This window comes from Gastrolobium bilobum, unplaced genomic scaffold, assembly GCF_033153095.1.
Source record: "Gastrolobium bilobum isolate Gb01-03AN ecotype WA unplaced genomic scaffold, APGP_CSIRO_Gbil_v1 utg5155, whole genome shotgun sequence".
In the NCBI taxonomy this organism is placed as follows: Eukaryota; Viridiplantae; Streptophyta; class Magnoliopsida; order Fabales; family Fabaceae; genus Gastrolobium; species Gastrolobium bilobum.
Window position 1 is genome coordinate 488,705 of NW_026899054.1, and position 12,442 is coordinate 501,146.

Sequence of the window (12,442 nt, forward strand, 5' to 3'; positions counted from 1 at the left end):
CCACGTATGGTCTAGCTCATCTACAGTTAATATTCCGTAGCTAGGAACTTGAATAAGAATAGCTAGGTCCATTGGACCACTAAATGAAACGCTGATCATTTTATTATGTTTGGACAAATTATTTATCAGGACTGTTATGTTAACAGTAAAAAAATTTGAAATGTCACGCGGCATAATTCGCTATACTTATGTTTGCAAATAATTTGTTACACAGTATAGCGAATTATGCCATGTCAGACTCCATCCAAAATTACATGTGTCAAGCAGGCATCAATACAAAGCATAATTCGCTACACAGTGTAGCGAATTACTGACTGCTTAACATGTGTCATTTTTGCTGACTGTGCAGCCTGACATGGCATAAGCTAATTATTTGCAAACATAATTTGCTGCACAGAGTAGTGAATTATGGCGCGTGGTATTTCAAATTTTTTTACTATTGATGTGATAGTCTGGTGAATAATTTGCTGAAGTGTGATAAAATGATCATTGTTCCCCACTATCTTAGTAACGAATGGAGTTGGTAAACGTGGTAGTCTTTCTATTTATTAAAACCAAATACAAGTATTTTCATTAAAAAAAAAAAAAAAAACTTTTTATTATTTTTATTCATTGAATAAGTAAAAATGTAAATGATTGAAACGCGATAATTTTAAATTAATTAAAAATATTTATATTTTGGAAAAAGTATTTGTCATGTTATATGACAAATAAATAGTTGTTACGTTAAGAAAAAGATAAATTATATAATATTAAAAGAGTGAGAGGACACATTATTCAATGAATTAAATTTGTCCTCTCTTTTTTTTGGTAAATAACTTGTCTTTAGGGGTGTTAACGGGCCGAGCCGAGCCAGACTTTGGTCTTAAAAGGCTAAGCTTGTGTTTAAATATGTCAGCCTGACCTAGCTTATTACTTGTTATGAATATAATTATTGGACTGTGACCTGTCTTATTTATAAAAAATAAAAGTCTGATTTAGCCTGTTTAAAAAAATAAGACAACAAAAATTTATTCAAACAAAATATATTATCAACAACACTAATAACTTCATAAAGATCCATAAATTTAATGTATATCCAAAAAAGCATAATATAGAACAAAATATTAAAAAAATTTGTTTAACCAATAAAATGAGGTGAAATGGATTGAAGAGAGAGAGAGAGTAATTATGAATAGTATAAAAAATATAAAATAAAAGTTAGTATACTAGGTCAGCCTGAAAGACTTGAGGCCAAGCTTTTGAATTAGAGTCTGAGGCATTTTATTAAACAAGTTTTTATACAAGTCCAAACTTGGTTTCAATAATAGACATGTAAGCACAAGCCTTCACGAGCCGAGCCTAAGACCCCTAGTTCGTTTAGCACCCCTATTTGTCTTTTTCTTAACATAACAACTATTCATTTGTAATGTAACATGACAAATGCATTTTCCTTATATTTTTTAAACATTATTCAAATAGTTAATAATAGTTAAAATATGGATGATTTATTTATTAAATAAATATAAAAGTAATTAATTATTGCAGTTTATAAATCACGCATTTAATGAAAATGTTATTTTTTGTTTATACAATTTTTTAATTCATATGTTAAAAATTTATATCATTTTGTTAATCAAAATCATACTTCTATTATTTTATATGATTTTTATTTAAAATTTTTTTTTTTAACAAAATCAAATATATGAAAATTAATATTACTAATGACACGGAAAATATGAAAGCCAAAAAGAGGTATTTTTGAATACCTCATTATCCTCTCTTTAGGTTCCTTCTTTTACGGGCATTTGAACCTGGACGACGATGGATATATGCTTTCACAATTGCCATATTAACCAGAAATGCCAGTGTCCTTTGGTTGCATCTTTATATTTAAAATATAAATGCTAAAACTTAATGAGACTCATTAAACATTGGCCCAAGCTTACTTTTTTTAATACCACATGAATCTATTATGCTGCCTGCATTGGCATCGGTTTTTCTGGGCCACCAATTGGATTATATATAACTTTGGGATAAGATGGGCCCTAATCAAAGGCCTATAAGGAAGAGAAACGAAATTAAAAAAAAAAAAGTTGATCATGCGAGCAGAATTATTATTACATTTTAACTAAGGGTAAAGTTAATCTTATGTTGTGAAACAAAATCAAGGTGGGTCCCATTAAAAAAAAATCAAAACGGGATCCACCATAATTTTATTTCACAACATAAGATACACTTTCTTATGCAATATAAGATTAATTTTACCCTCTAACTAATCACTTGAATGAATCCGGATCAGCATTGTATCATTGGGTCCAATAATTAAATATAAACGGAAAAAAAAAACATCATACAAACAAAAAAAAGATAATAGGAATTTACTGAACTTTTTATAACACAAAGAGTACTTAAGACAGAATTGGATTACAATTCTACTCATATTAGAAGAGTAAAAGAAAAACAAATTAGTATGATTTTTTTATTTAATTTTTTAGTATATTTTTTTTTTGTACAAAAAAAATTAGTATAATTTACTATTATTTATGCAGGACGTGACTCCAGATATGCAACGGAATTCATCATTTCTTCACATGTTATCAATTTATGAGGACTGATCATTCCTATATTAGGATCTCTAAGTCAACATATTCATGACAGCTAATCTTCTGATGGGATTGTTTATTTATTGATCACACTCTAGAAATCAACCGGTTATAAAATTTATGGTTGTTTGTTAAGATTGACATATTAATTTATAAAGAAAATATTCTTTTTGATCCCTAACAATATTCACGAAGTCTTTATTGGTCCCTAGCAATAAAAAGGGACATAGTGGTCCCTTAAATTACAAAAAACAGGGCACGTTAGTCCTTTTGTTAAATCTTATCCAACGACCTAACTAACGGTGCACACTTGACACGTTAGTTTGCTGACGCGGATTTGAGTGGTCCACCATGGATGTTGAGACGACGACGTTTTGATAATCAGTTGCATCCCCATGGTCGTGTGGATACCTGACCTAGCATCAGTTGCATCTCCAACGCCCTTATTGGTCCCTAGAAAAAACCACAGGGCCTTTTTTGGTCCCTAACTAAAGAAAATTGGGGACATGAAATTAGAGGATTTCTATGCAATCAAATTTGTTAATGCAGAAGACATTGATGTACAATAATCTGAAGTTCAGCTTTCTAAATCATGAAATTATTGTATGACACTTTCACCAACCACAACTATATATGTTAAATGCAATCAGAAAAGGTAAAGTTAAACATTCATCAACCCTATGAAACATCATTGTTGGAACATCCACGACTTGGTTGGTTTTGTTTTAATTGTTTCACTCTTTAGAGTGATTCATCATCGTTTAACTGTTATACTGTGATGTGAGTTTATTTTGAAGTTTTGGGTGACACTTCAAATTAAAGCACTCCTTTTTTTTCCTGGAATTTGGAGTGCCGATTTTTTGGTTTTGTTTTGAATTTCTTGCTACATAAATGTTTTTACAATTTTAGTTTTTGGGGTAAATTTTGACTTGGTCCTTTGTGAAATTTGGAATATAATTTTTTATTTTTTTACTTGCTTTGGCTACTGAAAGTTGAAGTTTGATTCTGGGGTAGCAGCTTTTTACGTTGTCCCAAGAACGTGTTTTGAAAATAGTAGACATTGGTAATCTAGTTCTCAATTTTGCTTTGGTTAATTTAATTTATAAACCTCTTTCACTTTTTCTTGGGTCTTTCCTCTTGATTATTTACTGTATGCCAATTATGAAACTATTGAAGTAAAGACAATTTTGGTAAAAGGTTCACCGTAGGATATATGCAATGTTATGCACTGCTTGATATTCGTGAGGACTGGGGATGAGGGGTTTTGCTTTGTCCTTCTAGTCTTGAGGATCTTTTTATGATTGATTGATATTAGAGGTTAGTGGTAATAATAAACGCAAAACTTTGTTGCTATGCTCTATGCTTTCTGGATCTGGGTGTATGTAAGTTTAATAGGATGCTATATTTTTAAAAATTAAATTTCAAATTTACATTTAATTTGGAGTGAAAATGAAAGTGTTCGCTTGGCTTAGCTCTTGAAAGTTCTTTTTACTATGAATTGACTAAGAGATTAAGGGTTTCATGGTATTATTTTTTCGTCTTGGCTTTATGTAAGTTTCATTTTATATCCTCTTTTATTTATCCTACTTATAGAATAACTTTTAAATTTTTCTGTTGAAGAAAGAAGGGGATATTTTTGCAAAATTGTAACTAATTATGTTATTTAGTATCTGCACTGCTGCAGACTCTCATCATTGACAAGTAATGTGTTTGTTGATAAAAAATATGGCAGTAAAAGTGACTAGAGAAGATATGCATATTAGTCAGTTCTATTTCTCTGAAGTCTAAAGTAAAGCAGCAATATTGTATGCACTGTTTAAGGTGTCTTATCATTTAAGCTAGGGACATACTTCTATGTTTGGTATACAACAAAGTTTTAGCTTATATGTTGTTTGATTTATTGCACTTTCGTTTGAAACAATAAGTGTCATACAATGATTTCATGATTTAGAAAGCTGAACTTCATATTGTTGTACATCCATGTCTTCTGGTTTAACAAATTTGATTGCATAGAAATCTACTGATTTCATGTCCCTGTTTTTCTTTAGTTAGAGACCAAAAAAGGCCCCGTGGTTTTTGTCAAAGACCAATAAGGGCGTTGGAGATGCAACTGATGCTAGGTCAGGTATCCACACGACCATGGAGATGCAATTGATTATCAAAACGTCGTCGTCTCAACATCCATGGTGGACCACTCAAATCCGCGTCAGCAAACTAACGTGCCAAGTGTGCACCGTTAGTTGGGCCGTTGGATGAGATTTAACATAAGGACTAACGTGGCCTCTTTTTTGTAATTTAAGGGACCATTATTTTTTATTGCTAGGGACCAATAAGGGCTTCGTGGATATTGTAAGGGAGCAAAAAAGGTATTTACTCTAATTTATATATGTGTATATGTTTACCCGAGTCGCTAAACTTAACATGTGTATTTTAATGATAATATATTTCATACAAGTGATTATGTAGATTTAATATAGCTTCATATATAATGTGTTTTGTTATAAAATAAAATAAAAATTATTAAGAAATATATATATATATATATATATATATATATACTAAAAAAGATTTCTAATACATTTTATTTGGAAGAATTTCACTACTATATTATTCTTTAAGAAAAATTACAAAATGTTTTTTTCAGTAAATCATCTCAATTTACTTTTGATCTGGATAAAATGTAATAGGCTCATTAATGACCCACATACATAAGGACAAGACCCAAAAATCCTTAAAGCCCAGTATAAGGCGCGATGACTCACATCGCGCATAAGCATGGCGCGATGACACCATCGCGCACAAAATCGCCTTTTAACATAACTTCAGAGATAAGGAAGCCAACACAAGAACTGACAAAGGTCCACCGCACCCTTAAGCAAATAACCTTCAAAGATCATAAACTTTATGACATGACTACTGACAGCAATTCCCTTTTATGACAAAACGTCATACGATAAAAAGGTCCATACGTTGTTTTCTTTTGATACCCCTTTACAAGTTTTAAAATTATTTGTGAAGAAGGGAAATTTTGATATGTATACACCAGGATATATACATACCAGGATAGATCAATAATCATCCTGTGAATTATGCATGGTATGCAGTCATAAAGAAGCATTATGAAAAGAAAAGTAAATTCATACGCGACATAAACATATCGCAGCATTAATCATTGGAAAAGTTAGTCAGTGTTTACAACAGAAAATAAAAAAACATTCATGGGACAACCCATGTACAAACCAAATGTGGAAACAATCAAAATATAAAATTCATATTGTTTGGATAGACATATCCTGGGGATCGTCATTGGTAGTCACATCCCCACCTTCAACAGCTGGCCCTTGCGGGGTAGGCTCTTGAATGGATGACGCGATTGTTTTCGTGTCGATCGCGCTCACAAGGTCCACCAGTACCTCTTCATCTTTGTCATTCAAGGTCATTAGTTGGCCATCCTTGATATAGTAGAGATAATGAACGTTATCCAGTTTGGCAGTAGGATTGAAGAGGTGCACTTGCTTCAAGATATTTGCGTAGGTCCCTTTCGGCCTCCTTCTACAAAAAATCTTGAAATTTCTGGACTTCATCATTTAAATGGGCCACCTTTTCTTTCCAAGAATCGGCGTTTCCTTCCAGTTCCAAGACGCGCCTGTTCAAGTCAATCTTCTTCGTCTTTAATTCTTTATTTGCTGCTTTTACCTCTTCAAATGAGCCAAATTTATTTGGGTAGAATTTATTAATATCATTTATGTATTTTTTTTTTACTTATACCTTGAGAAAATAATACAAAAGAATCTAAATCTCTAATAGTATCAGGTTGGGATATGCATGAGTCCAATTGAACTGAATTTTTTTTAAAATCGAACCGAATTGATTTAAATCGTTCGATTCAATAACGGTTTGATTCGGTTCAGAACCGATTCGGTTTAGTTAGGTTCCCAACCGATTTGGTTTGGTTCAGAAACAGTTCGATTCGGTTCAGAACCGGTTCGGGTTGACCCTATTTTGAAAAGAAAAAAATTAAAAATTTAAAGAAATAAAGTAATAAAAATTTGTTCGGTTTAGTTTACAAACTTGTTTGGTTCGTTTCAAAAACGATTTGGTTCTTGAACTGATTTTAAAAATTGGTTCGGTTCAACAAGAGAATTTTTAAAAATCGATTATTTGAAGTGCAGTTTGCTTCGATTCACAATTTGATTCAACTTTCTTTTATTTTACACATCCTTATCCCTATTATCGTGTATCGTTACATCGCTCCAAAATGGAAGTTGTCCCATTATAACACTTCGTAATTCTAAAATACTTAATTACAATTAAAATAAGGATTTAAGAGTAGGATTAGTTGAAATCTTGAATTCGGGGTCAAAATGCATATGAATGATAAAACGGTAATTTGTCAAACACGTAATTCTAGGAAAGAAAATTTGAGTAGAAGGTCTCAAATGAAAAAACTAACCCTGAAAATGGATTCAGAACGAAAAATTGAGTGGTTAGGGAAGTTTTTAGAAATTTGATGAATAATGTTTTTACCTGGTAAAAATATCGTCGTACAATTGTAACGTAAAGCGTGCCAAATGAATTTTGAGCTGTAGGTTTGAAAATAAGTTAGAAATGGCACATGGGATTAGGAATTATGAATTCTGGTGAAAACTAAATGAAATTGAAGATTAGTGAGTTAAATGTGTGAGTTTTAAGTTGAGGTGGAAACCGTGTGACCCACCCCACTTAAGTGGATGTAATAACCCTCACTTGTTATTGTGAATTTAATATTAAAAAAAATTATAAAGAAAAGAAATAAAGTCACATTTGATGAAAAAAGACTTAAAATGACAGTTAAGGGATAAATATGCGGGTAATCAAAGTTACCCTAAAAGTGAAAGTAAAGTGAGAAAAATGACTAAAAAAATAGTATAGTCCATTGGGTAAAGTTTGGTAATGAATGGAGGTGACTAGATAGATAAACCTTTATCCAGTTGAATTTCAATCGCAGCGATACCAAGGTAAAAGATAACAGGACTTGTGAGTGATACCTTTTTATTACCGTGTAATAACCTAATTTAACCTAGCAAAATTGATAGTATGTAAACAAGGCTTAACATTGTGTGATAAAGCAGGAAAAATAAACAACTAACAAAATAATAAACCGGAACTTGATGCTACCAACAATTTTTTTTTTTTTTTTTTTTAAGATTCAGGCATGGAATTTAACAGAGTTTTTGATTTCAAAACTTCCAAGGATCATAACTTGAGTTAGGGTTAACAAAAATCATTCGTTCCAAAACCAAAGATGAAGTGTGCAACCTGAGGAACAGATCTACGGTAAGAAAACTTCGTTTTGATTGAGGTTTTGTTGTAGATATAGATTTATAGTTTTTGGATGAATAATGAATAGTAACTTATTATACATACTGAATTTGTATATGCTTCTATGGAAGAAATGATAGAGAATTGAATTTGATCGGTGAAAGTAAGAAAAAATTGAAGGATGGTATTTTTGAATAGTGACATATGTGAATAGTATCATATACGTGAATAGTGAATAATACCGTATACATGAATAGTACTGTAGAGATGAACAGTACCGTATGTATGCATTGATGATGGATATTGATGATCCTTGTGTGGTCATTGTAGGTTGTCTTCCACGAAGGTGAATTTTGAACGGTGAGCTTGATGGATTGCCTTTGGTCCTTGATCAAAATGATAGTGGCATTTCTTGTTAGACCTTGCTCGGTTGTACCTTGCATTGAACCTAGAGAGGGAGCTTCAACAAGGTAATCCCTTAGTACTGGGGTTAGTCCTCGTGTTTGCTCCACCATGCCCTTGGAGGTAATGGTTGGAGGTGTATTTCAATGATGTGTTATAACATGTTCATGCTTATATGTATATATATTGGGTACATAGGATGTACCGTATCTCTGGCCAGTAGATAAATGCTTTCGGGCGTTACGGACTTCCACTGGATAGGTCTCTGTGAGGGAGTTCCAGTTGACTTGGGGTTATGGAGATGTTATCCGCTGAGTAGCACTCTAAGAATGTCTCGGGTGTATATGGATGGAGGGTGCCTTGGTTGATGTTCAATGAACACTTCTTTGGATGAGAACCCGTAGGCTATATGCCGAGGCCAATGGGTCAGATGTTGCGTGGTTTTGGCATCGACCATTCCAGCTTCATCTTATTTTTACTCCCTACGCATCCCTACTTCACTAAATTCTTTGCTTTATTTCTTTTTGGTTGTTGTAATATTTTGTTAATTTACATCTGAGTGAGCCATTAGGCGAAGTAATCTCTAGAACCTCTGGATTACTTAGATATATTCGTATATCTCACCCCGTGTTAGGGCGTTATTTCAGATAGTAGCAGTGGGACAGGAGCTGTGGGCAAGAGGCCCGTAGGATGAGCATGTGGACGTAGATCTTGTTTTGTATTTTGAGGCCACTTGGCATAGACTAGACTTAGGGCATGAATATTGTCTATGGATTTAGAGTTAAGCATATTGTCATGCCATCTTATTGCCTAAGTCTAGTTGTACATGTATTATGTTTTACATTGGAGAATTGTGATTATAATATTGGACCTGATGTAACAGTGAAGCATGATATATGATGAAAAGGCAATATGCCTATTCTAAGGTAAGCTTAGTATGATAGTTAAGCAATTATTTTAATTTTTCCTCAGTTATGATCACAAATTTTATCATTACGTTTTATTATTGATTTTAAATGCTTACGTAATGAAAAGGAAAAAGTTTACGCACTTTTTTAAATGAACTGCTGTGATTATAACTGCGTTTAATATCACACTCAATGTTAACATACTGAAACGTAACAGACTATTACACCCATTATCAACCACCACATTTGGTAAAAAATCAACTAGCGTAAAAGAGTATTAATCCTCCAAACTGAATCCTTGAGCACTCACATGAATTCAACTTTACGCAAATTTGTATTAAGTTGACTTAGGACGAATAAAATGATTATATTTTGTCTTTTCTTTATAAGAGGAAGAAATTAGGCCAAACAATATTATTTAACATAGACTCTTAAAAAAGTAATTCTTTAACAGAAAAATATTTCTGCAGTTAATGCAGATATTTATCTGCATTTACTTATAAAACGATATCATTTTAGGATTGGAAGATTAAAAAAATTTAATTATAAAGACTATAATAATCTTGAAATAAATTAAAATTACAAAAATTCTATGATTTTCAACCCAAAATAATGTCGTATTGAGCTTACTGCAGATAACTTATATACAATAACTGCAGAAAAAATGAACTCTTCTTTTAATAAAGAAATAAAAGCATCATTTTAGAAAAAGCTCTTTTAGCTCTTTTAAAAGAGCTTTTAAGGTTGTTTCTTAAGATGGATTATTAAATTACAAATATGCATTGAATTGAGAAGTTAAAACAAGTGTTAAGATGTTATCAAAAAAAAAAAAAAAACAAGTGTTAAGAAATCCAGACCGACTCGGCCGGGTCGACCCGGGAACCGGTAAACCGATCATATAACCGGTTCGATTGAAGCAACGAACCGGTGCGACCCGGCCGATTTTCTTGAAAATCGGTGACCCGGTCCAAAAAAAAAATATCCAATTTTTTTTTTTCAAAAAAAATCATAATGGACATATTTAAATATTTTTTTACTTATTGACTTACATAAGTTATGTACCTACAACACTAATATTATCTCAATTATGCACTATGCAAGTGACCCTAAAGTCCCGTGTCATGATCATTAGATTTTTGTTTAATCTTTTATTGAATAATAATATGTGATTTATTATTTTTTATCTTAAAATATTTGAAATTTTTATCATTTTTTTTAGATATTTGAGTATGTTTATAATTTTTTAATAAAAATTATAAAATTGCATATAATTACCGGGTCATACGGTTGAACCAGTGACCCACTGGTTGACCCAATGACCCAGTACCTTGTCCGAGTCAATGACCGGATCAGTTTTAATAACATTGGTTAAAACTAATGCGTGCATTTTAATGTGAGTGTTTTTAGATAAGTGATTATGTAAATTCAAAATAGTTAGATATATAAAGCTTTTGTTATAAGTTAAAATAAATTTTTTTAAATAAAATCTATTTTGTATATATTTTTATAAATATCTAATACTTATTAAAGGAAAATTACGGAATACTTATTATTTTTCTTTAAATCATCTCAATTTACTCATATTTTTTTTTTTTAACAAACATTGAAGAATATCATAAGAGAGATAACTTTTCAAACAAGCTGTGTGGGGTGGGTGTGGGCGGTGGAGGTCCACCCAGCCCACCAAGATTGCGTGTACTTTGACTTTATGGAAATTGAACTATAGTCATCTATGCTTGATTCTATGATTTTTTTTTTTTCTTTTTAATCTTAGCTTAGAATTTGAATTTTTGGGTTGGATTTGATAGGTCATGGCCTTATGGGTGGTGGGGACTTGCCGACTTGGGAAAGAAAGGCTGGCATTGGTTATTGGTTACCAGAGAAGGATTTGTTCTTCTTCCACTGCCCAATACCTCCTTTTCCATATTCTTCTTTCTCCTATACATGCCTAAATTAAGAGTCCGTTTCTGTGGGTTTTTTTTTTTTAAAAAAAATTATGCATGATTTTCTTAAAGTGCTTTTTTAAAGTTGAAAATTATTTTGTATTTAGATGAAATACATAAAAAAATTGGATGTTAAAATTAAAAAAAAAAACTCTTTCACATATAAAGTTATTAAAATTGAAATTTTTGAGAAAAATATTTAATTTTTCTTTTATTTTATTTTCATACGTCAGGAATCTTAAATTCAAAAAAAAATATTATTTTAACTTTTAACTTTTAACTTTTTTGAATTTTTTCTTTTTTTGAATGTTATATTCAACTACATATATTAAATAAAAATATTTTTATTTTGAAAAAATAAACTATTTAATGAAAAAAGCTTTTTCAAATGCATTGTAAGTCCACACATGCATTTTTGTAAGCATGCATATTTTCATTTACCCATCATAAAATTATGAAAATGGAATTATTTACGAAATAATGACTATTAAATTTTTTTTAATGAAATATTTTAATATTATTGCTTTCAAGTTTATAAAAGCGTTTAGAATTTCTGAAGTGTTCAAACTTAAACTCCTTAATTTGTATATGATTCTGGTGTTTCCTCAAATGAAACAAAAGATTGATGAGATCTTAAAAAACAAAATTAAAGTCCTTGTCATTTGGAGCATGCAGATTCTGTTCTAGTTTTGGTGAGGTCAAGATAGATTTCTAGTTTTGGTGAAGTTAGGAAATTAATTTAAGTTCTCAACCAAACTTCACCTACTCACAGCTTATTTAAAATCATATTATCTATTAATGGACCCCAAAATTTTGACTAATAAAGTCAAATTTTGTAATTAATTGCAACATATTATGGACATTTTCTCCTTCTTGGTCAAAATATAAATTACATTGTAAACTTCTTGGTCAAAATATAAATCACATTTTCTCCTAGTCTAATAAATCTTGTGGTTGATAACTTACACTTTCCGTATTCTAAAGATATTTTTACCTCTTTCAAAGATTTCTTTTAAAAAAGAAAAATAAAAAACATTGGTAGATATTCGGAAAACATAAGCCATGCATTTTGTTTTTGTTGATTTTTTAATATAAATTATAATTTTTTTTTTCGAGAGATGGATGAAAATTAAAGCTTTGAATTCCTTTTAAAGATAATATTGAAGGGAATTAAAAACATACTCTCATTCCAGCTGTTCAATTTTTATGTACAAATTAAACTATTATTATTTGATTGTTTTTGTCAATTTTTGCATTTAAGAAACTACGTACAAGACAATCCATGTTTTGCTTAGAATCCAAC